Consider the following 26,191-nt stretch of genomic DNA (forward strand, 5'->3'; position numbering starts at 1 on the left):
GGCCCGGCATGGCCAGGTGCGTCAAATCCTCGTCACACTAAACATGCTCGCCCTTTCAGTCGTGGGTGCGTTATAATGTGACGGTTAATCCCACTATTCGTTGGTAAAAGAGTATCCCAAGAGTTGGCGGTGGGTGGTAATGACTAGTTGCCTTCCCTCTAGTCTTACACTACTAAATTAGTGACGGCTAGCGCAGATAGCCATCGTGTAGCTTTACGCGAAATTCAAAACAAACAAACGTCCAAGAAAGCATCAAACATGTATTTAATGACGTCCCAGATAATGGGTATGACGAAGTGGAACAAGCTATCAGGAAATTAGGAAATCGCGTGAAGATTGACAGAAACGTGATTTCTGCGCAGAAAAGCATGTTTTAATGTCAAACAAATATTGATTCAACCGACGAACATGCAAGTGAAACCACGATGGACCTTCTGACAATGCTTATGTCAAGCAATACCAAGAAACTACCGATGATAATGTTTTGTACCATGATCACAAACTCTCTCATGACTCCATTGTAAATATCAATCGGTTTGGTATTAAAAACCAGTACAAACGTGGATTTGTTTGCTCTCATAATGATTTTGTTGTTGTGTTTTAATTTCACGCAAAGCTACACGAGTACAATCAGCGATAACCTTCCCTAATTTAGCAGCGTAAGACTAGAGGGAAGGTAGCTAATCATCACCACCCATCGCCAACTCTTGGGCTACTCTTTTACCAACGAATAGTGGGTTTGACCATAACGTTATAACGTCCCCACGGCTGAAAGAGCGAGAATGTCTGATGCGACGGGAATTCGAACCCGCGAACCTCAGATTACGAGTCGAGCACCTTAATCACCTGGCCATGATGATCCACTCTTATAACGAAGTGCTGAAATCGACAACCATTAGATCCAAGTAAGGACCTTGTTCATAAATCCCAAAAAGGGACATCTCTTATTCAATTAGTTGTTAACAATTTTGATGCGAGCATTTCAACAAGGGCAGCATGCAATCACCCTAAACGCTGGCAATGATTCTTACTCAAATGGCAGAAGGATACAGTTATTAAGACACTATACATCCTGTAATGTTAACATCTGGCGAACTAACATCTTAAGAATATATATCCAAGTTGTTAAAGTGTTCTTGTATAAGATACGCTTCGTTAAGATGTTCATGTCATTGGGTTGTGCCACCATATAGTCTATTCCTGTGCCAATGAGTATACTAAAACGAACCTGCAAGATACTCCAAATGAGAAGAACTCGTTGAATTATAAACCTGTACATGCACACGTTGTCCTTTTTCTTTATTTTGTGGGACTAAATACGTCGTGTGAAGCACCCTGCCAGTATATTGACGTTGTACAAAGTTGGGGCTAAGCGGTTGAAATGTTCACTGTGCTGTTTATATGAGTTTTCAATGGTAGTTTTATTCATTTATCACGTATGTTATACAAATATAGAGTCCTGTTACAAAAAAATGAAGTGTTTTGTAAGAAATCGTTTTAATGAATGGTGTTAAGTTTTCTAGTTTTTTTGTTTCATTGCGGAAAAATTCACAACTATTTTGATATAGTTGCCATAAGAGTGCTTCCAGTGGCACAACGATATGTCTGCAAACTTAGAACGCTAGAAACCGGGTTTTGATACCCCTGATGGGTGTAGCACAGATAGCCCATTGTATCGCCTTGTACTTAAATACAACTAAACAAACAAAGCCATAAGAATATAAAATACGTCTTCGGGATATAAAATGATGTAAACAGTAAGTGTTTCGTGGTTCACAACCTATAAATAGATAGTTTGTTCAGCATTCTATCACTTACAGTTGCTGACATACGGTTTTTTATGTCTATACAATTTTGCTGAAAGCGGTGGAAAGGGTTGCCAATGAAGCCAGTTATTATTTAAAAAAAGCCTATGGGTGTCAGCTCTATTATCTAATTGTGTACGGTCTAAAGATACAAAATAAACAGAGAACCATTCTGAGACTTCCAGTGTAGAGTACGGTAGGGAAAAAAACTACTTTGACTGCCAATGAATTATAATAACCAAAGCAGTTAATTAGCGCCCTCTATAGTCCATATTAGAATTTTCTTCTTCTCGTTTCAGTTCCACTTATTATTTACAAAACATATCCTAAATATGTTGCTTGTGGTTGTGCTTCAAACTTACTTGTTGGCAACCATGAGCTTCAATACTCAGTCGTGTAAATACTTAATATCGTAACAGGTGGAACAAGATATTGTATGACTACTTCAAAACAAAAGTGATTAAAATGCAGTATTAATTAATCAGTATTTCAGATATGGAGAAAGATAATGTATGTGTATTCCAGCACTGATGAAATTAATAAGGAGAAGTAATTAATTCGTGTGTAATACTTAGAAGCAAATATTGTGCTCCTAAATCAATGGTGAAATTATAAATGATTTACTATCTGAAGTGAAGATGATATGAACGTCCTTCAAAATTCAAATTATTTATTATTCAAAGCTCAAATTATCAGGAGTTGAGGAAATTTCTCGGTATTTATATTTTTCAGAAAAGCTTTATATGCTTTTTGATTGTTTGTTTGAATTTCGCACAAAGCTGCTCGAGGGCTATCTGTGCCAGCCGTCCCTAATTTAGCAGTGTAAGACTAGAAGGAAGGCAGCTAGTCATCATCACCCACCGCCAACTCTTGGGCTACTCTTTTATCAACGAATAGTGAGAATGACAGTCACATTATAACGCCCCCACGGCTGAAAGGGTGAGCATGTTTGGTGCGACCGGGATTCCAACCCGCGACCTTCAGATTACGATTCGAACGCCTTAACATGCCGGGCCTATGCTTTTTAAAGTTTTAGAATACACTAGTTTGTAAAAGAAAAAGAAATTAACACTTTGTAGAAATATAATATTTTGATGCTCGGGTTACAGTCAGGGGTGAACGTTTCTTAAAATTAATAGTTTGAATAATTTGCGCACTCGTATTACTGTGGCTTGTACTAGTTCCAGTGAAATCCCTTTTTCTGGTTAAAAGCAATCATATTATAAAGAACGTTTGGGCATTTTTCACGTAAAGTCAAGGTGTTGACATTATGCTCTTATTTACGTTTCGTAAAGAGGGTTTTTTATTTGTTTTTGAATTTCGCGCAAATCTACACGAGGGCTATCTACGCTAGTCGTCCCTAATTTTGAAGTAATAAACCAGAGGGAAGGCAGCAAATCCACAAATCCGCTTCAACTCTGGGACTACATTTTTTACGAGCGAATAATGGGATTTACAGTCAGGTTACGAGTCAAGTGCTCTAACAACCAGACCATGTCAAGGCTGTATGGAATTAAACTACTTTCTTGTTAAACGTTTAACCCATTTTGTTCGATAGAATTTTAGATTCTCGTTGTAAGGAATACCATAGAGAAGCTCAGAGTGTCCCTAAAACATCTAACAACTTGTCTAGTCATGACTAAAATGATGGTATTGTTTATCTCAGAGATTTTCATGGTACAGAAGTCCATAAGGTTGGCTATGATGTAATCTTCTATCTTCTGGATGCACCATACACAATACACTGAAAGCTTTTGTATAATTTCATCTTTACATTATCATCAAGTCATTATAACACCTCCACATTACCAAACAATAAATGCAAAACAAGTATAGATTATATGATAATCCAGCTTCATTGGTATGTTTCTGGTCGGGTCTTTGCTAGCTTGATGAATGATGTAGAATATCCAGAATGCCTTGGTTCAACGGGAAAAAAGGTGCGCCGTATTCTGAAAGATACAACTCTTATGGGATGGCCTGGCAACATTGTCATTAGTGGAGTCAGATTCAGGTGACAAAGATTGCCGTGTTGGAGTGACTTAGTTGAAGCTCTGGAAATAATGAAATCTGATCTGTAACAAGAGAGGTGACCATACATCTAATCTCCATAAGTATTATCTTATTATTATTATTATGTGATAAACGGTTCTCTGGTAAAGTATTCTTTCGGACAAAGAACTGTAATATATCCACATCTGAATTGTCACGTAGTTTCTCACACTTAAGACACATCCTTTATGTCAAATACATGGAATCAGAACATCTTAGTGTTAATGTTTAACGAAGTTCAGACCGGCATAGCCAGGTGTTTAAGTCGCTAGACTCGTAATCTGAGGGTAGGGGGTAATTTGAACCAATCTTCGCCACCAACCACTAACCTTTGGGCTCCTCTTTTACCAACGAATAGTGGAATTGACCGTCACATTATAATGCCCGAACGGCTGAAAGAGCGAGCTGCTTTCCCTATAGTCTTATACTTTCAAGTTCATTCATAGAAGCACATCTCTTATCATCTTCGTCAGGCACTATTATTGACTTATTTCAATTGGCATCCACGTGCATGCAATGCAATAGCAACCTTCAACTATTACAGCATTAACTCCACCTAATTTAATCTGCGTGTGGAGTGATTCAGAACATACACAAGAATGTTATTGACCATCTACTGAGAATTAATGTTCTTGCTGTCAGCCTCCTGGTCACCCTCACTGCTTCTAGTCAATGACAAGTTGAGAGTTTTGACTTGTTGTTGGGGACTGAAAAAAGTTCTTCATTCATGGTATGAATCAGACTATTTGATTCAGATTCAAATAGACTGTGGCACAACTTACACCGTTTTAAATTATTATCGCGAACTTAAAGAACCACAGTTTATCCAATATGTCTGGAAAATCTCAAAACGTCATTTCTCTCATTTTTCTTTTCTTTCCAACCGTTGTTCTTCTTACTCAATGCCATACATTTAAAGAGAATCTTCGAATCAACGCCATCTTGACACATGATGCACCATGGGAAGTCGGTAATTCTCTCTGAAAACATTCATGGTTAATTATTGTATAATTAACTTGATCAAAAATTTTGAGAAAAAATTATTTGTATTCAATTTCCCCATGCAATTTTATGTGTAAAGTAATAGTGTTCATCATTCCATAAGGTAAACAATCTAGATCATGGATATTAATTTCCTGAAAGTCATGGCCTAATCGACAATAAAAATATGCAAGAACTAAATGTGACTCTTTTTGCATAAACTGACCTTTAAAATGACCCCAGGGGTCACTTTCTAGTTGAGGGTCTACACACACATCTTCAGTGTTATTAATTGAATAGCTAAGTTATTGTTATAGCAGTATTACACGAATAGTAGGACAGCCAAAGAAAATATTCCAACTAATGCTGAAGACATTTTCCCAACATTTCTCTCAAGTTGCCTTGGCTCCATCATAGCACTGCGATATGTCTCCGAACATTAGACACCGGGTTTCGATATCCGTGATTGGCATAGCACAGATAGCCCATTTTGTAGCTTCGTAGTAAACTACAAACAAATTTGTACAGAGATGTGTAAAAACAATATATAACACATCAGATCTTTCTTTTGTTTCCCTATTAAATTCCTCGTATAGTACCAGAACTCATCAATTGAGGACAACGATTTATTTATACAGTAATTACCGCGTACAAATAGCGTTTCTATAGAATATTTTGTCTCTCGTCGTCAAGTTCATGATAAAATTTTAAAAATTCCGAAAGATCCGTAATTAATTTGTTTGGTATCACTGAATAAGTTCTTTATTTGTTTGTTTTGAATTTCGCGTAAAGCTACTTGAGAGATATCTGCGCTAGCCGTCCCTAATTTAGCAGTGTAAGACTAGAGGGAAGACAGCTAGTCATCACCACCTACCGCCAACTCTTGGGCTACACTTTTACCAACGAATAGTAGAATTGACCGTCATGTTATAACGCTCCCACGGCAAAAACGGCGAGCATGTTTGGTGCGACCGGGATTCGAACCCACAACCCTTAGATTACGAGTCGAGTGCCTTAATCACCTGACCATGTCGGGCCTAAGTTCTTAGATCCAGCTCAGATGAAATTATGATTTTTGATTCACACAGAACCCTTGGTATTAGCCTGAATATCAATATACATTTATGAAATTTACAGTTTATGATTTAGACGCTCAAATATAGAAGATATGTATATATAGAAAAATAAATAGGCAAAAATATAATATTAATCATATTAATTATAATGTTCTCAGGTAAACGGGAGAAACGACAGAAAATATTTAACTGAGAGAGGAAAATAATAACATACAAATTAATTGATTTTTTACAACTATATCCATTTGTCTTCATTCACTCAAACAGAACAAAGTGTATATATATATTCTCAACTCACCTTGTGCTAAGTACTTTCTTAACTAGTTTATTAGTTTGTTTGTTTTTTATTTCGTGAAAAGCTACACGAAAGCTATCTGCGCTAGCCGTCCCTAATTTAGCAGTGTAAGACTAGAATGAAGGCAACTAGTCATCACCACCCACCGCCAACTCTTGGGCTACACTTTTACCAACGAATAGGGGGATTGACCGTCATATTAAAACGCCCACACAGTCGGAAGAGTGAGCATGTTTAGTGTGACGGGGATTCGAACCTATAACCCTCAGATTACGAGTCGAGTGCTTTAACCACCTAGCCATGTAGGGTACGTGAACACTGGAATAATGTACCCTCTTGTAAGAAGCATAGAATTGATGGTTCTATCAGTTTAGACAGATTAACTTTAAAATTTGACAACTGTAGTGTTCTTATCACTATCCAGACAGACGAGTCTTTGGTCCAGTACACTGTACTTAATGACTAATAGCTATTTGTGCGTGTGTGATTAAATATTATGTTTTATTTTAACTGATATCCGTTACTTGTCTCTTCTTACAACTTAGCGGCCCGGCATGGCCCGATGAGTTAAGGCGTTCGACTCGTAATCTGAAGGTCGCGGTTTCGAATTCTCGTCACACCAAACATGCTCGTCCTTTCAGCAGTGGGGGCATTATAATGTAACAGTCAATCCCACTATTCGTTGGTAAAAAGTAGCCCAAGAGTTGGCGACGGGTGGTGATGACTAGCTGTCTTCCCTTTAGTCTCACACTGCTAAATTAGGAAGGCTAGCGCAGATAGCCCTTGAGTAGCTTTGCGTGAAATTAAAAACAAACAAACAATCTTACAATTTAATCAGGTAGAACGTTCAGATTTAATTTGTAAAATATATTTTTCTAAACGTCTTATTAGAATAGTTACTGTTCCAACCTGCAGGAAATAAACGTACCTAAAAATACCATGAGTTACACCAACGTAAACAAAAATACCATAAATTAGTTCCCTTATCTTCTGCATGGGGGCTTTGTAAATGTTTTGCACACATACAAAAAAAAAGATTGATTTCTCCGAGTTGTTTGACCAGTTAAATGTTGTAGCAGGTAAAAACTGAAGTCACATGGTGTGATTCAACATGTAAATCCCATCGGTAAAGAATGAATAAAAACTAGTAAGTAATTTGTGGTTAACTTGAACAGATACAAGTAGTTCGAAAGGTAGTTTAAAACAAATTTATAATTTTACAACCTCGAGTTAATGCTCATATTTTACTGGAGGCGATAAAAAGTCTGCCTATGTGCTTACGTAACTGTAATTCAAAGGCCTTTTTAAATTTGATTTTTTTTCTGATTTTTGTGTGTGTATGCGTGATCCAAGAGTTATTACACACAAAAATAGTTATTGGGTTTCCTAAAACACTTACCAATTAACTTTCTGGAACACTACGAGTAACCTATTATTCCATAGTGTGAGTGTGGTCACTTCGTTGTATTACCAACCTTTTCCAGGCTCGCATTACAATTTCTCAAAGTAATAATAACTACTTATTTTATTTAAAGGTTCAATTAAATAAATTTTTCAACAAAACAAAAAACTTTTCACGCAGAAGTTTTAATAGTTGATGTTTTTTGTGTTTTAACGGCAACTTATTAAATTACTTTTGAGACACAATTACTTTAAAAAAATCACTAGACTCATAACTCACCGAGCTACAACTTTCGGAACTAAACAATCTTAAAACTTAATGGTTTTATAGCTTTGTAACCCAACAGTAATAAACGTACCACTTATACTACATGATATTTCACGATGTAGTAAATATGCAGCTTATAAGACAACGTCATAATATTATAAGTTTCTAATCATGATCAAACAGCTGACAAAATTTACTCTTTTCATGATCTGCAACCTAACAAATTTACTATTTTGTAACCTACTAGTAAGCAAAATTCACTATTTTATAATGTACAAACTAACAAAAAAATTACTATTTTAAACCCTACAAGCTAAAAAAATTCAATTTTGTAACCTACCAGTCAACAAAATTTACTGTTTTATAATCTAAAAGCTAATAAAAATGTTACTATTTTGAAACATACTAATCAAAAAAATTTAATATTTTATAATGTACAAACTAACAAAAATTTTACTATATTCTAACCTACTAGTCAACACAATTTACTATTTTATAACCTACAAACTTACTAAAATGCTATTTTGTTACCTACCATCAAAAATTTAATATTTTATAATCTACAAGGTAACAAAACTTTTACTATGTTTATAACCTACTAGTCAACAAAATTTACTATTTTATAATCTACAACCTGACAAAAATGTTACTATTTTCTAGCCTACCAGTCAACAAAATTTAATATTTTATAAAGAACAAGCTAACAAAAATTTTACTATTTTGTAACCTACTAGTCAACACAATTTATTATTTTACAATCGAAAGGCTAACAAAAATATTACTATTTTGTGACCTACCAGTCAAAAAAATTTACTATTTTATCATATACAAACTAACAAAATGTTACTATTTTGTAACCAACTAGACAACAAAATTTAATATTTTATAATGTACAACCTCACAAAACATTTTCTATTTTCTAACCTATAGTCAACAAAATTTATCACATTATAATCTAGAAGCTAGAAAAATTTTACTATTCTGTAACCTACTAGTCAACAAAATTTACTATTGTATAATCTTCAAACTAATAAATATTTTACTATTTGTAACCTACTAATCAACAAAATTTACTATTTTATAATTACAAGCTACAAAAATTTTACTATTTTCTAACCTACTACTCAACAAAATTTACTATTTCATTATCTAAAACCTAATAAAAATTTTACTATTTTGTAACCAATTACTCAACAAAATTTACTGTTTTATAATCCACAAGATAAGAAAAAATTTACTATTTTGTAACTTACCAGTGAACAATATTTTACTATTTTTAATATTTTTTTTTCTAATCTAGAAGCTCACAAAAAATTTCTGTTTTGTAACCTACAAGTCAACAAAATGTACTATTGTATAATCTACAAACTAAAAAAAATATTACTATTTTGTAACCTACTAGTGAACAAAATTTACTATTTTATAATATGTGAAGTAATAAAAATTTAACTCTTTTGTAACCTACTAACCAACAAAATTTAACGATCTTGTAACCTACCAATCAACAAAATTTACAATTTTGTAATCTAAAAGCTAACAAAATTTTACTATTTTGTAACCTACTAATCAACAAAATTTACTATTTTATAATCTACAAGCTAAAGCAAATTTTACTATTTTGTAACCTACAGGTCAACAAAATTTTACTATTTTTAATCTACAAGCTGACAAAAAAAATTATTTTTAACCTACTAGTCAAGAAAATTTACTATTTTATAATCTACAAGCAAACAAAATACTTCCATTTTGTAACCTACTAATCAAGAAAATTTACTATTTTATAATCTACTAGCAAACAAAATATTTCCATTTTGTAACCTACTAATCAACAAAATTTACTATTTTATAATTACAAGATACAAAAATGTTACTATTTTATAACCTACTAGTCAACAAAATTTACTATTTCATTATCTAAAACCTAACAAAAATTTTACTATTTTGTAACCAACTATTCAATAAAATGTACAGTTTTATAACCTACAACCTAACAAAAATTTTCTATTTTGTAACCTAGTAGTCAACAAAATTTACTATTTTATAATCTACAAGCTATCACAAATTTTACTATTTCGTAACCTATTAGTCAACAAAATTTCCTATTTGTTAATCAAAGAAATAACAAAAATTTTGCTATTTTGTAATTTACTAGTCAACAAAATTTACTATTTTACAATCTACAAGCTGACAAAAATTTAACGATTTTGTAATCTACTAGTCAACAAAATTTACTATTTTATAATCTACTAGCAAACAAAATATTTCCATTTTGTAACCTACTAATCAACAAAATTTACTATTTTATAATTACAAGATACAAAAATGTTACTATTTTATAACCTACTAGTCAACAAAATTTACTATTTCATTATCTAAAACCTAACAAAAATTTTACTATTTTGTAACCAACTATTCAATAAAATGTACAGTTTTATAACCTACAACCTAACAAAAATTTTCTATTTTGTAACCTAGTAGTCAACAAAATTTACTATTTTATAATCTACAAGCTATCACAAATTTTACTATTTCGTAACCTATTAGTCAACAAAATTTCCTATTTGTTAATCAAAGAAATAACAAAAATTTTGCTATTTTGTAATTTACTAGTCAACAAAATTTACTATTTTACAATCTACAAGCTGACAAAAATTTAACGATTTTGTAATCTACTAGTCAACAAAATTAACTATTTTATAATCTACGAGCTAACAAAAATTTTACTATTTTCTTACCTGCTGGTCAACAAAATTTACAATTTTCTAATCTGAATAATAACAAAAATTTTAATACTTTGTAACCTACTGTTGAACAAAATAAACAATTGTCTAATCTAAAAAGTAACAAAATTTTACTATTTTGTAACCTACTAATCAACAAAATTTACTATTATATAATCTACAAGCTAAAGCAAATTTTACTATTTTTAATCTACAAGCTGACAAAAAAAAATTTATTTTGTAACCTACTAGTCGAGAAACTTTACTATTTTATAATCTACAAGCAAACAAAATACTTCCATTTTGTAACCTACTAATCAAGAAAATTTACTATTTTATAATCTACCAGCAAACAAAATATTTCCATTTTTTAACCTACTAATCAACAAAATTTACTATTTTATAATTACAAGATACAAAAATTTTACTATTTTATAACCTACTAGTCAACAAAATTTACTATTTCATTATCTAAAACCTAACAAAAATTTAACGATTTTGTAATCTACTAGTCAACAAAATTAACTATTTTATAATCTACGAGCTAACAAAAATTTTACTATTTTCTTACCTACTGGTCAACAAAATTTACTATTTTATAATTACAAGCAACAAACGTTTTACGATTTTGTAACCGACTAGTGACAAAATTTAAAATTTTATAATCTAAAAACAAACAAAATGTTACTATTTTCTAACCTACTAGTCAACAAAATTTACTATTTTATAATCTACGAGCTAACAAAAATTTTACTATTTTGTTATCTACTAGACAACAAAATTTACAATTTTATAATCTGAAAGATAAAAAATTTTAATATTTTGTAACCTTCTTGTGAACAAAATTAACAACTGTATAATCTAAAAAGTAACAAAATGATACTATTTTCTAAGCTACTAGTCAACAAAATTAACTATTTTTATAATCTACGATCAAACAAAAATTTTACTATCTTGTAACCTACCAGTCAACAAAATTTACAATTTTAATATCTACAAGCTAACACAAATTTTTCTATTTCGTAACCTATTAGTCAACAAAATTTACAATTTGTTTATCTACGAAATAACAAATTTTCACTATTTTGTAACCTAATAGTCAACAAAAATTTCTATTTTATAATCTACAAGCTAACAAAAATATTACTATTTTGTAACCTACTAGTCAACAAAATTTACTGTTTTATAAACTAAAATATAAGAAAAATTTTACTATTTAGTAATCTACTAGTCAACAAGGTTTTCTATTTTATAATATACAAGCTAACAAAATCTTTACTATTCTGTAACTACTAGTTAACAAACTTTACTATTTTATAATATACAAGCTAACAAAATATTTCCATTTTGTAAGCTACTAGTAAACAAAATTTACAATTTTATAATCTACAAGCTAACAAATATTTTACTATTTTTTAAACGACTAGTCATAAAAATTAACGATTTTATAATCTACAAGCTGCCAAAAAATTTTTATTTTGTAGCCTACTAGTCAACAAAATTTACTATTTCATTATCTAAAACCTAACAAAAATTTTACTCTTTTGTGACTAATCACTCAACAAAATTTACTGTTTTATAATCCAAAAGACAAGAAACGTTTTACTATTTTGTAACCTACCAGTGAACAAAATTTTACTATTTTTAATCTATAGCTCACGAATAAAATTTTATTTTGTAACCTACTCGTGAACAAAATTTATCGTTTTATAATCTGGAAGCTATCAAAAATTTTACTGTTTTGTAACCTACAAGTTAACAACATTTAGTATTGTATAATCTTCAAACTAACAACAATTTTACTATTTTGCAACCTACTAGTAAATAATATTTACAATTTTATATTCTAAAAGCGAACAAAATGTTACTATTTTGTAATTTACTAAACAACAAAATTTATTATTGTATAATCTATGAAGCAATAAAAATTTTACCCTGTTGTAACCTACTAATTCATAAAATTTACTATTTTATAATCTACAAGCTGACAAAAATGTTACTATTTTCTAACCTTCTATTCAATAAAATTTACTATATTATAATCTACAAGCGGACAAAAATTTTACTATTTCATATAACCTACTAGTCAACAAAATTTACTATTTTATAATCTACAAGCTAACGAAAAATTTTCTATTTTGTAACCTAGTAGTCAACAAAATTTACTATTTTAATATCTACAAGGTAACACAAATTTTACAATTTCGTAACCTATTAGTCAACAAAATTTACTACTTGTTAATCTACGAAATAACAAATTTTAACTATTTTGTAACCTACTTATAAACAAAATTTAATATTTTATGATCTACAAGCTAACAAAAATTTTACTATTTCATATAACCTAGTAGTCAACAAAAATTACTATTTTATAATCTACAAGCTAACAAAAGAATTTTTATTTTGTAAAATACTAGTCAACAAAATTTACTGTTTTATAATCTACAAGCTAACACAAATTTTATTATTTTTCCCCTCGGTGTGGATTCCTGTACGTGGTGAGGGGACCTCCCAGGGAAGGTTCTGTTCTATCTGGTTACCTTCTCTGGGATCTAAACATCCACCCACGTGGCGACCCGTGAAGGGGAGGAGAGGAACCTGGTGGTTGAGGGGTCCAACCCTAACACACCACTTTGGCCTCAAATTCCTTTAGACGGGCGGCCTTTGGGTGGCCCCCCTTGGGTCAATCGGCTGGTCCACTTGGGCTAGAGTCAACCAAGTACCAGTGTTGGAAGTTCTCAACGGATGTTATGGACATTGTGCCTGATGCTGGTGTTTGGGTATAGTGCTCACGAAACCCTGGCGTTGCTGCATTGTCCTTGCGTGACTTTGCAGTGCGTCCCCTTGTAGGGCTCCATGGTGGGTGGGGTCAGTGGGTACCGAAATTTTTTCCTTTTCCTATGGATACTCTAAAAAATTTAAATAAAATTGTAAAAAAACAGTCAATGGGTAAGCGACCACGTCTTGAATACTCAGAACAGCAATCTTCAACATCAGTAACACACGTACCTCATTTTCTTATATTACATTCTCTTTCGGAAAAACCTTTAGGGCAAATGTCCCCTTTTTTTATTCAAAAGGGGCTAGAGGGACTTGCTGGCTCTCCAAAATCAGTAAAGAAACTTCGATCTGGTGACATATTGGTTGAAACATCCACATCCCAACACAGTGAACTCCTCTTGAATTCAAAGGCAATTGGGGATATACCTATTGAGGTTACACCCCATGCTACCTTGAATTTTTCACGAGGAGTTATTGTTGAAAGGGATTTGAAGAACGTTCCCGAGTCAGAAATTCTCGCTGGTCTCTCCACTCAAGGAGTTTCTGCAGTGAGGCGCATCTCCACTCGCAAAGATGGAGTTACACTGCCAACAAATACCCTCGTTTTAACATTTACTTCACCACGTGCACCTGCCACCATCAAGGCAGGTTATTCATTTGCAGGGTTCGGCCATACATACCAAACCCTCTTCGATGTTTCCAATGTCAGAGATTCGGCCACTCAAAGACGTCTTGTCGTGGTTCCCTGACATGTGCTCGTTGTGGAGGCAAGAACCACGATGCCTATGACTGTGACATGAACCCACATTGCGTAAACTGCAATGGTTCTCACCCCTCTTACTTTCATTCTTGCCCAAAATGGTTGGAGGAAAAAGAGGTGCAGCGTTTGAAAACGACACATAACATTAGTTCTCCTGAGGCTCGGAAATTGCTGTCCACAACTCCATCTCGGACATATGCTGCTGCACTTCATTCCACAACTACAGTGGGAGTGCAGACAGATCTCTCTGTGCCTCCAAGAGAATCGTTTTCAAAACAAATGAAAAGCCTTTTGACCTCCGTGGTTAAAAAGGTTGATGAATCGACTTCCACACCCATCTCTGTTTCTCTCGTATCTTCCAACAAACCTCAAGATCCACGTCCTTCAGTTTCAAATACAGGCATTTCTTCTCATACATCTTTTTTCTCCCACCACAAGAGACAAAACAATTATTCGTTCGCGTCCTCAGTCACTGGATTCCTCTTCCAATAACAAAAACCTGCCCACCCGACCCAGAGCAGGATCCATGGAGGTTGATAGACCTCCTCCGACTAAAAACAGTAAAGAAAAAAGACATGGTCGTAAACCGAAGGGTTCTCCAGCCACTTCACCTACCCGTTCTTAAAAATGGGCACCTTGATACAATGGAACTGTCGAGGTTTACGTTCTAATCTGGATGATATCAAAACGCTGATTGCTTCCCACCATCCTGTTTGTCTTTCTTTACAAGAAACATTTCTCAAAACTGCTGATACTGTCTCCATTCGGCAGTTTTCTCTGTACAGAAATGACAGGTTGTGTGATGGTCGAGTACATGGAGGGGTGGCACTGTTGGTTGATGAACACGTGCCCACCCTGTCTTTGTCACTCAACACACCCTTGGAGGCTGTAGCCATCCGTGTTTCCTTGGGTCATACCATCACTGTTTGTTCTCTGTACCTGTCCCCTGGAGAGACATATGATCAATTAGATCTTGATGCTCTCGTTGAACAATTGCCATCTCCATTTCTAATCCTAGGGGATTTTAATGGACATCATCCCCTCTGGGGGAAGTGCTATTATTGATGGGAGAAGCCGATCTGTAGAGTGGATGCTCTCTGATCACAATTTTTCTCTTTTCAATACTGGTTCTTCCACTTACTTTCATGCACCTAGTCAGTCCTTTACCGCTGTTGATCTCTCAGTTTGCTCCTCTTCATTATTCTCCCATTTTTCATGGAGGGTTGACAGTAATCCACTAGGCAGTGATCATTTTTCGATCCTTTTGAGAGAGACTGGCCGTGGTCGATGCCACCCTACCCGCGTGCCCCGGTGGAAGCTGGATCAGGCAGACTGGTCCACTTTCACTGCTCTCGCAGAACTTGATCCTGCCATCGTAAATCAGCCATCAATAGACGACTGTGTAGCAGCGGTAACTGACTGTATTACACATGCAGCTGCTCAGTGTATTCCTAAAACCTCGACACGTTTTCCACGATATCCTCGTCCGTGGTGGAATCCTGCTTGCCACTTAGCATGGAAGGCTCAAAAGCGGGCCTGGGATACTTTTCGTAGATATCCCACACTTTCAAACCGGGTTGCTTTCCAACGGGCCCGTGCACATGCTAGGTGGGTAAGACGTCAAAGCCAGAAGGAATCTTGGATTAAGTTCACAACCAGCATATCTTCTACCACCCGTTCCAAGATCATATGGGACAGGATTCGAAAGGTTAATGGACACTACAATTCTGTCCCCCTCTCGATCTTACTCTCTGATGGTCAGGAGGTGACTGATGTTCGGAACGTCGCTAACACTCTAGGTGAAAGGTTTTGCCGGGTATCTAGCACTTCTGCTTGTTCCTCCACCTTCCTGGCTATCAAGACTCGGGCAGAGCGATCACCTCTTTCCTTTCGAACTGACTGTTTCTTTGATTATAATTGTCCCTTTACCCTGGTGGAACTAAAAATGGTCCTTCATCGGTCTGCCAGTACGTCTGTTGGACCTGATGATATTCATTATGACATGCTGCACCATCTATCTCCTGCTTCTCTTGATGTCCTTCTGATTGTTTTCAACCGGATCTGGCAGGAGAATGTTTTTCCTGATGCCTGGCGCCAGGCTATTATTTTACCTTTCTCTAAGCCAGGGAAAGATCCCAAGATTCCTTCAAACTACCGTCCAATTGCTTTGACGAGCTGTCTCTGTAAGACATTAGAAAGGATGGTTAATGCTCGTCTTGTTTGGTTCCTTGAATCAAACAACCTCCTCTCGCCCACCCAGAGTGGGTTCCGTCGACAGTACTCCACCACAGACCACCTAATTCGTCTTGAAACATCTATCAGAGAAGCCTTTCTCATCCGCCAACATCTTGTATCAATATTCTTTGACATAGAGAAGGCTTACGACACAACATGGAGGTATGGCGTTTTGCGAGACCTCCAAACATATGGGTTGCGTGGCCATCTTCCCATGTTTATTAAAAAATTTTTAATGGACAGGAGATTCCAAGTTCGTGTGGGTTCGACACTTTCCCGTTCTTTTGTACAGGAACTTGGGAGTCCCTCAAGGCTGTGTATTGAGTGGTACACTCTTCAGTATAAAGAAAAATGCCATCACTGAACAACTCCCTCTCACTGTTGCGAATGGGCTGTATGTCGACGACTTTCACATCTTATGTCAGTCGTCAAACATGAGATATATTGAGCGGCAACTACAAACCGCCCTCAATTGTGTACGGAAGTGGACTCTGGCGAACGGCTTTAATTTCTCTCTCTCCAAAACTGTATGCATGCACTTTTGCCGTCGACGGGGTATTCACCCTGATCCTGAACTTCATATCGGTGAAGTTTTCCTGCCAGTGGTCCCGGAGACCAAGTTCTTGGGGCTTATCTTTGATCGTAAACAGACCTTTATACCACACTTAAAGCAGCTTCGGGTCAAATGCACAAGAGCACTGAACATCCTCCGTGTTCTCTCTTCTACCAGTTGGGGGGCAGATCGCTGTTCAATGTTAAAAGTATATCGTGCTCTTATTAGATCGAAACTCGATTATGGATCAATGGTCTATGGCTCTGCCAGACCCTCGGCCTTAAAGATGCTGGACCCCATTCATCACCAAGGACTTCGACTCTGCACAGGGGCTTTCCGTACCTCTCCAGTTCAAAGTATATACATTGAATCTCATGAACCTTCTCTACACCTTCGCCGTTTGCAACTATCTTTACAATATACTTCGAAACTTCATTCCTTACCAAAGCATCCCACCTGGAAATGTGTTTTCCTTCCTCGGTGGGCAGTACTTTTTTCAGAACAGACGATCTGTCATTGCTCCGTTTGGCCTTCGCATCCGGGCGCAATTGGATGAATTGGGTCTGTCCTTGGATAACATTGCAGATTCCACAGGTTGGCCCATCCCACCATGGCTTATTACAGCCCCCAAATGTGACCTTTCTTTCAGTCACCTAAAAAAGGCAGATACTCCAGATTGGAAGTACCGTCTTTTATTCAATGAATATCTTTCAAACAATCATTCAGTTCCCATTTATACAGATGGTTCCAAATCAGGTAATTCAGTGGGCTCTGCTATGGTTTGCTATGGGTCAGTAGTTCCGCGCAGAATCCCTTCTACAGCTTCTGTGTTCACTGCTGAACTGTATGCCATACCTTTTGCCCTGGATCATATTGCAGCTGACTCTGCACTCCAACTCCAACTGCACTATTTATACTGATTCGCTTAGTTCTATACTTGCTTTGGAATCGCTACACATTAGCTCACATCCTATTCTCGCTGATATTCGAAACCGACTGGCCCATTTCCCATTAGCAGCTACTTCAGTCCAGTTTTTCTGGATACCAGGCCATGTTGGTATTCGCGGGAACGAGCTTGCAGACATGGCAGCTAAATATGTCTGCTTCAGCACCATCACTCCTATACCTATTCCGTACATGGACTATGGTGTTGTCTTCAAGGCTCGGCTCCGTGCCAGCTGGCAGTCCACTTGGGAGTGAGCAACGTGACAACAAACTTTTTCAAATCAAACCCAAAATTGGACTTTGGCCATCTAGCTTCCGTAAAGTTCGGAAGGAGGAAGTTGTTCTCACTAGGCTACGCATTGGTCACAGTTTTTTAACTCATCATTTTCTTTTACCTGGAACTGATGCACCAATGTGTAGTTTGTGTAACACTCAAATCACTATAAGCCACATTTTACTTTCTTGCCATCGTTACAATTCTCGACGACGGCAATATTTTAAACATATTTTTTCCCAGGGTCAGTCTGTAACATTGGACAGAGTTATTGGTGATGGTGACTCTGTCCACCTTGATAATGTTTTTAATTTTTTAATGGCCATTAATCTTTTTAATCTCATTTAAGTGTTGCATATTTATTCATTACACCTTTTTTAATTGTGGTTCCTTTTTTACAGTTTTAATCTCTCTCCTTCAATTTGACATTGGACAATGGCCAGAACATTAAATAACTCGACACCAGGACTGGAAAGGCCAACTTCAGGTGACTGACGCTCCTGTTTGAACTATCCGTTTGAACTACTCGTTAGTCGTCCTGTCGAGTTCTTATTATACTTTTGCTGCATATCATTTCACACTTTTACTACTTAACTTTTTAGTACTGGCCATATTGACTCATAACCCGGAACCAGGACTGGAAAGACCAACTTCAGGTGACTGACGGTGGTTTTTATACTTACCTGTTAGTCTTCCTGGCGGGTTATGATCATTACCATTCTGCTACAGGTAGTTCTTTACAACTTTGTTGACTGGATGTCAACATTGGTTTTTACGCCATTTTCTGTTTTAATTGCCGTTTTGCTTTTATCTTCAATTACTTTTACAAATTTTACTCCATTTACTTGATTTTTATCTTTTTACTGGACATTTGGCTACTCATTATTACGATTTTGCGGAGTGTCTTTTAAAACTTTTATTCTTTTACATTTTGATAATAGCTGCTATGACACATAACCCGGAACCAGGACTGGAAAGGCCAACTTCAGGTGATTGACGGTGGTTCTTGAACTTACCTGTTAGTCTTCTTGGCGGGTTATGATCATTACCATTTTGCTAGAGTAAATATTTTACAACTTTGAAGACTGGATGTCACCATTGGTTTTTACACCATTTTTTGTTTTAATTGCTGTTTTGTTTTTACCTTCATTTACTTTTACAAATTTTACTCCATTTACTTGACTTTATCTTTTTACTGGACATTTGGCTACTCATTGTTACAATTTTGCTATGTATCTTTTAAAACTTCTATTGTTTTACATTTTGATACTGGTTGCTATGACACATAACCCGGAACCAGGACTGGAAAGACCAACTTCAGGTGATTGACGGTGGTTCTTGAACTTACCTGTTAATCTTCCTGGCGGGTTATGATCATTACCTTTTTGCTAGAGTAAATACCTTACAACTTCTTATACTCTGCCTTCTATCTTAACATTGTAGACTAGGTGTCAACATTGGTTTTATACTTTTTTGTTTTACCTTCATTTCCATTTATGTCTATTACTACATTTATTTATTTTTTTTACATTTTTACCGAATTTCTGACGCAGATAGCCTCACTGCTTTGTGCCATAAAACACTAAATCAATCAATCAATCAATTTATTATTTTTAAACCTACTTGTCAACAGAATTTACTATTTTATAATCTATAAACTTAGAAAAAGTTTACTATTTTGTGACCAAGAGTGAACAAAATTTACAATTTTATATTCTACAAGCTATCTAAATGTTACTATTTTGTAACCTTCTCGTCAAGAAAATTTGATATTTTATAATCTACAAGCCAACAAAACATTTTACTATTTTGTAACGTACTAGTCAACAAAATTGACTATTTTGCAAACTACAATATACAAAAATATTACTATTTTACAACCTACTAGTCATCTACTAACCTAATTTTATAACCTACTAGTGATCCACAGGATAACAAAGCTAACTATATCATAATATACATGTCCCTAATGGTTACTATTTTACAATCTACAAGCTAACTAAAAAAATATCTGTTTTGTAACCTAATGGTGAACAAAATTTATTATTTTATAATCTACAAGCTAACAAAATTTTTTTTTATTTTTGTAACCTACTACTCGAAAAATTTACTATTTTATAATCTACAAGCTAACAAGATTTTTATTATTTTAAACCTACTAGTCCACAAAATTTACTATTTTATAAATACAAGCTACAAAAAGTTTACTATTTTGTAAACTACTAGTCTAAAAATTTACTGTTTTATAATCTAAAAGCTCACAACAATTTTACTATTTTGTAACCTACTAGTCAACAAAATTTACTATTTTATAATTACGAAATAACAAAAATTTTACAATTTTGTAACCTTCTAATCAACAAAATTTACAATTTTATAATCTACAAGCTGACACAAATTCTACTATTTGGGATCCTACTAGTGAACAAAATTTACAATTTTATATTCTAAAAGCTGAGAAAATGTTACAATTTTGTAACCTACTAGTCGATAAAATTTACTATTTTATAATCTACAAGCTAACAACAATTTTACTATCTTGTACTTCTTGTCAACAAAATTTACTATTTTATAATCTACAAGCTAACAACAATTTTACTATCTTGTAACCTACTTGTCAACAAAATTTGCTGTTCTATTACCTAAAAGCTAACAAAATTTCTATTATTTGTAAACCTACTAGTCCACAAAATTTGCTATTTTCTAATTAAAAACTAAAAAATTTTACTAGTTTGTAACGTACTAGTCAACAAAATTGACTATTTTGCAATCTACAATATACAAAAATATTACTATTTTTATAACCTACTAGTCAACTACTAACCTAATTTTATAACCTACTAGTGATCCACAGGATAACAAAGCTAACTATATCACAATATACATGTCCCTAAAGGTTACTATTTTATAATCTACAAGCTAACAAAATATCTGTTTTGTAATCTAATGGTGAACAAAATTTACTATTTTATAATCTACAAACTAAGAAAAATATTGCTATTTTGTAAACTACTAGTGAACAAAATTTAAAATTTTATATTCTAAAAGCTAACAAAATGTTACTATTTTCTAACCGACTAGTCAACAAAACTTACCATTTTATAAATACAAGCTACAAAAAGTTTACTATTTTGTAAACTACTAGTCTAAAAATTTACTGTTTTATAATCTAAAAGCTCACAACAATTTTACTATTTTGTAACCTACTAGTCAACAAAATTTACTATTTTATAATTACGAAATAACAAAAATTTTACAATTTTGTAACCTTCTAATCAACAAAATTTACAATTTTATAATCTACAAGCTGACACAAATTCTACTATTTGGGATCCTACTAGTGAACAAAATTTACAATTTTATATTCTAAAAGCTGAGAAAATGTTACAATTTTGTAACCTACTAGTCGATAAAATTTACTATTTTATACTCTACAAGCTAACAACAATTTTACTATCTTGTACTTCTTGTCAACAAAATTTACTATTTTATAATCTACAAGCTAACAACAATTTTACTATCTTGTAACCTACTTGTCAACAAAATTTGCTGTTCTATTACCTAAAAGCTAACAAAATTTCTATTATTTGTAAACCTACTAGTCCACAAAATTTACTATTTTCTAATTAAAAACTAAAAAATTTTACTAGTTTGTAACGTACTAGTCAACAAAATTGACTATTTTGCAATCTACAATATACAAAAATATTACTATTTTTATAACCTACTAGTCAACTACTAACCTAATTTTATAACCTACTAGTGATCCACAGGATAACAAAGCTAACTATATCATAATATACATGTCCCTAAAGGTTACTATTTTATGATCTACAAGCTAACAAAAATATCTGTTTTGTAATCTAATGGTGAACAGAATTTACTATTTTATAATCTACAAACTAAGAAAAATATTGCTATTTTGTAAACTACTAGTGAACAAAATTTAAAATTTTATATTCTAAAAGCTAACAACATGTTACTATTTTCTAACCGACTAGTCAACAAAACTTACCATTTTATAATCTTCGAAGTAACAAAAATTTTACAATTTTGTTACCTACTAATCAACAAAGTTTACTATTTTATAATCTACAAGCTACAAAACTTTTGCTATTTTGTAACCTACTAGTCAACAAAATTTACTATTATATAATCTACGAAGTAACAAATATTTTACTATTTTGTAACCTACTAATCAACAAAATTTACTATTTTATAATCTACGAAATAACAAAAAATTTTCTCTTTTGTAACCTTCTAATCAACAAAATTTACTATTTTATAATCTAAACCTGATAAAAATTTTACTATTTAGTATCCTACTAGTGAACAAAATTTACAATTTTATATTCTAAAAGCTGACAAAATGTTACTATTTTGTAACCTTTTATAAAATTTACTATTCTATAATCTTCAAACTAACAAAATTTTTATTATTTGTAAACCTACTAGTCCTCAAAATTTACCATTTTATAATTAGAAGCTACAAAACTTTTACTATTTTGTAACGTACTAGTCAACAAAATTCACTATTTTGCAATCTACAATATACAAAAATATTACTATTTTATAACCTACTAGTCAACTACTAACCTAATTTTATAACATACTAGTGATCCACAGGAAAACAAAACTAACTATATCATAATATACATGTCCCTAATGGTTACTATTTTATAATCTACAAGCTAACTAAAAAAATATCTGTTTTGTAACATATTGGTGAACAAAATTTACTATTTTATAATCTTCGAAGTACCAAAAATTTTACTCTTTTGTAACATTCTAATCAATAAAATTTACTATTTTATAATCTACAAGCTAACAAAAATTTTACTATTTGGTATCCTAGTAGTGAACAAAATTTACAATTTTATAATCTACAAGCTGACAAAATGTTACTATTTTGTAACCTACTAGTCGATAAAATTTATTATTTTATAATCTACAAGCTAATAAATTTACTATTTTATAATATACTAGCTGGCAAAGTTTATTTTATAATCTACAAGCTATTAAAGTTTACTATTTTATATTCTACCCAGTTTGCCTCTAGGTAACAAAGGTCTACCAATCGGAAGCGCTCGGGTTGTCGGGTTTTTATCATTTGGTATCAAGAGTTCTTCAACACATGTATGTTTCTGATGTCATTAATCTAATAGAAGATAATAACTTTACTTGTTTATGGCTTAACAACGTAGCATTTTAATTAATATTAATAACCACAGAAATATAATACTACACATAATATACACTGATAATTTTGTAACCTTATTGTAAAACAAAGCTACTTTAAAATATGCTTTACATACAATCAAATAATTCTATAATGTATCGTAATTACTTAAAGTTGTAATATGCAGAGTTTTACATTAGATATGGCTGATTAAAAACATTTCTATTGGTTGGACTTTATGTGTATATTTGACAACCCTGTAATCAATAATGCTTTTCGTCTTGCATCTGGTTTCACTTATTCCTCGCTTATGCATGCTGGACTGGTTTCTCTATTAAACACTTTGGAAAACTCCGTACAGTGAACTAACTCCTTCTTAGTCTTACAGAATGGCTCATACTAACTCTGTGTGTTAACCTATCTCGTGACCTGATACTTAATGGTTTGATTGTTTGTTCCAGAATTTCGCCCAAAGCTACCCGAGGGATATTTGCTCCAGACGTCCCTAATTTAGCATAAGACTGAAGGGAAGGTAGCAAGTCATCACCACCATCCACCAACTCTTGGGCTGATCTTTTACCAACGAATAGTGGGATTGACCGTCACCTAATAACGTCCCCACTGCTGAAAGGGCGAGCGTGTTTGGTGAGACCGGAATTCGAACCCGCGACCCTCAGGTTACGAGTCGAACCCACCTGGTCACGCCGGACATGAAAGATTGTAACTACATATTCCCATATTCATCTAATAATTATGGAAAGATGAAAACATTAGCAAGTCTAACGATTTCACGCTTATAAAGTGATCTTAAACCTTTTTAAATATATGCTAAACGCTTCCTTCAAACTCATTATTTAGTGGTTTTATTTTCTAATACAGAAGTCTGTGTATATTTTCCCATCACACGTCATTACGTTTGTTCCACATCAACGTAAAATGATACCACTTTTCTAGAAGTTTGTTTAGAAGTTTATTTAAATGGAATTTTTCTACGATTTGATACTGGGGTCCATCAACTCCAGTATTCTATCGCGAGAGAAAATAATGACTTGATTCAATTACATGACGTTTCTACTTCACAGAAATAGTCTGGAAGATGGCTTCTCAACCTAGCCAACAAAGGTTTTGAACAAAGTGTAACCTCTCCGCTTATTCTTTAGACCACGTGAGCATAAGAGCAAACACATTAACTTTCTATCTCAGATGTAATCACGGCAGTGAAGCAAAATCAATACCATCAAAGGTCTGTAGACACTGTAACCTTATTCAGTCAAAAGAATCAGATTGGCTTGTTGACGCGAACACAATTTCCATGTAAATCTGTGCCAGTAATGTGTTTCTGTCACAGTTCAGAAATATACAGAGTGAAACAGCTTGCTATTTATGAACTGAAGTTTATAACTTCAGGTCTTTATTGAATTAAAACTGTGGGGACGTTAAACAAGTCTTTAAACTGTTGCTTCTATCGTGTTTTATGTTAATTACCACAGAATGATTATCTTATTTCAGTACATCAAACCTTAATTATGCGCTTATCTTAGTAGTGGACAAGTCCGAAATTGGAGTTTCGAGATCACATCCTAAAACACGTTAAATCCATATTCTATTAGACTAACTCATCGAGTTTTATTAATCTTTATATATATGTTATATGCTATTATTTAGAAAATCTTATGAAGTTAACTAGTTTTGCTACTTATAAAGATGCTTGTAAAATATATATATTCAGGCTTCGAAAAGCTTTAGTAATGATAAAATTAGAACAAGGAGTTACTGTTAAAACATGAAAATGTGCGGTTTTTTAATTAATTAATTTGAATTACACTGAAAGAGAGGCGTTTTACTTTTTCTTTTCTTTTTTTTGTTAACCATCAAAAAAAGGAATATTTAGGAATAGGCAAAACATTTGGACGACTCAATCATCTTAAAGGATCATAATTTTTCTGAGGATGAAGACTGAAACTGAGTGTGATACGAGCCAAGAAACCCGTTTAAAAGATGGATACTTTATATATGTAAAAACGGCTATTTTGGGTTGAGAAAATTTTTATGTAGAGGAGCGTATACTAAATAAAGAAACAAACATAAACAAACGCAAAATTAAAGAAGTCTTACTTATACAACAACTCAAGCCCAAAATAAACCAATTCAAAGGAACACCTTTATACCTATATTAATAAATATATCCAACATCTAAGCACACTCTCTACATTCCTATACTCAGTTACACAAATCCCCTTCAAACATGTGGTCAACTATCGGTCAGTTACCTCTTTTTTCTTTGTGAACCTGACGATGACAGAAGAAGATCGAAACGTTGTTCGCTCCTCTACATAAGAATTTTTTCAACTCAAACCAGCCGTTTTTTCCATATATATTTTTCTCTATAAGTGGAGCTTCTCGTCATTATTGAGATGGATACTTCACCCATCTTTAATATCGTATTTTAAATACTACAACACTTAATTTTTCCTCAATTAGTTATTTTTCCCCAGTGGCTCAGCAGTGAATTTTAGGACTTTTAACGCTTGAACTCAGAATTTGATCAGACAGCCCTTAGTATAGCTTTGATTCATGTCCAACAGGAAAAACAGTTTAAGCCCCTACCAGCTTCATAGATCTCAGGTTTCATTTTAGAAAAATTCAAAGGATCTCATAAGCGTTAAGAAGCTTATAAATCATAAGAAAAAGTGTACTCTCCTACCTTATTCAACTCTCTCTATGGAGTTTTCAATTCTGTTTTTCCATGGTACTGTGCAATGTTGTTGGGACAAGAGAATAGTTTGCCCTTCTTTCCATTTTATGGGATAATTATTCCATGGCATTAGGGAATGGAAATTTTAACACAATGATAATGCTTCTTTGA

General features: G+C 33.6%; 2 long non-coding RNA genes across 2 annotated transcripts in view; one reads left to right on the forward strand and one right to left on the reverse strand.

Annotated features, from left to right (window-relative positions):
- Window positions 1-1,806: 1,806 nt before the first annotated feature.
- LOC143254384 (uncharacterized) overlaps window positions 1,807-26,191 on the reverse strand; it is a 61,241-nt gene continuing 36,856 nt past the window's right edge. Inside the window, exons 2-3 of the long non-coding RNA XR_013030176.1 lie at window positions 10,614-10,645; window positions 1,807-3,859 (exon numbers count right to left, since the gene is read on the reverse strand). This is a non-coding gene — a long non-coding RNA (uncharacterized LOC143254384). The remainder of the gene's footprint in view (window positions 3,860-10,613; window positions 10,646-26,191) is intronic.
- LOC143254383 (uncharacterized) lies at window positions 7,269-24,834 on the forward strand. Its single transcript, XR_013030175.1, has 3 exons — window positions 7,269-7,356; window positions 23,195-23,282; window positions 23,787-24,834. It is a non-coding gene; the product is annotated as an uncharacterized LOC143254383 (long non-coding RNA).

This window comes from Tachypleus tridentatus, chromosome 6 (genome assembly GCF_004210375.1).
Source record: "Tachypleus tridentatus isolate NWPU-2018 chromosome 6, ASM421037v1, whole genome shotgun sequence".
NCBI classification, from domain to species: Eukaryota; Metazoa; Arthropoda; class Merostomata; order Xiphosura; family Limulidae; genus Tachypleus; species Tachypleus tridentatus.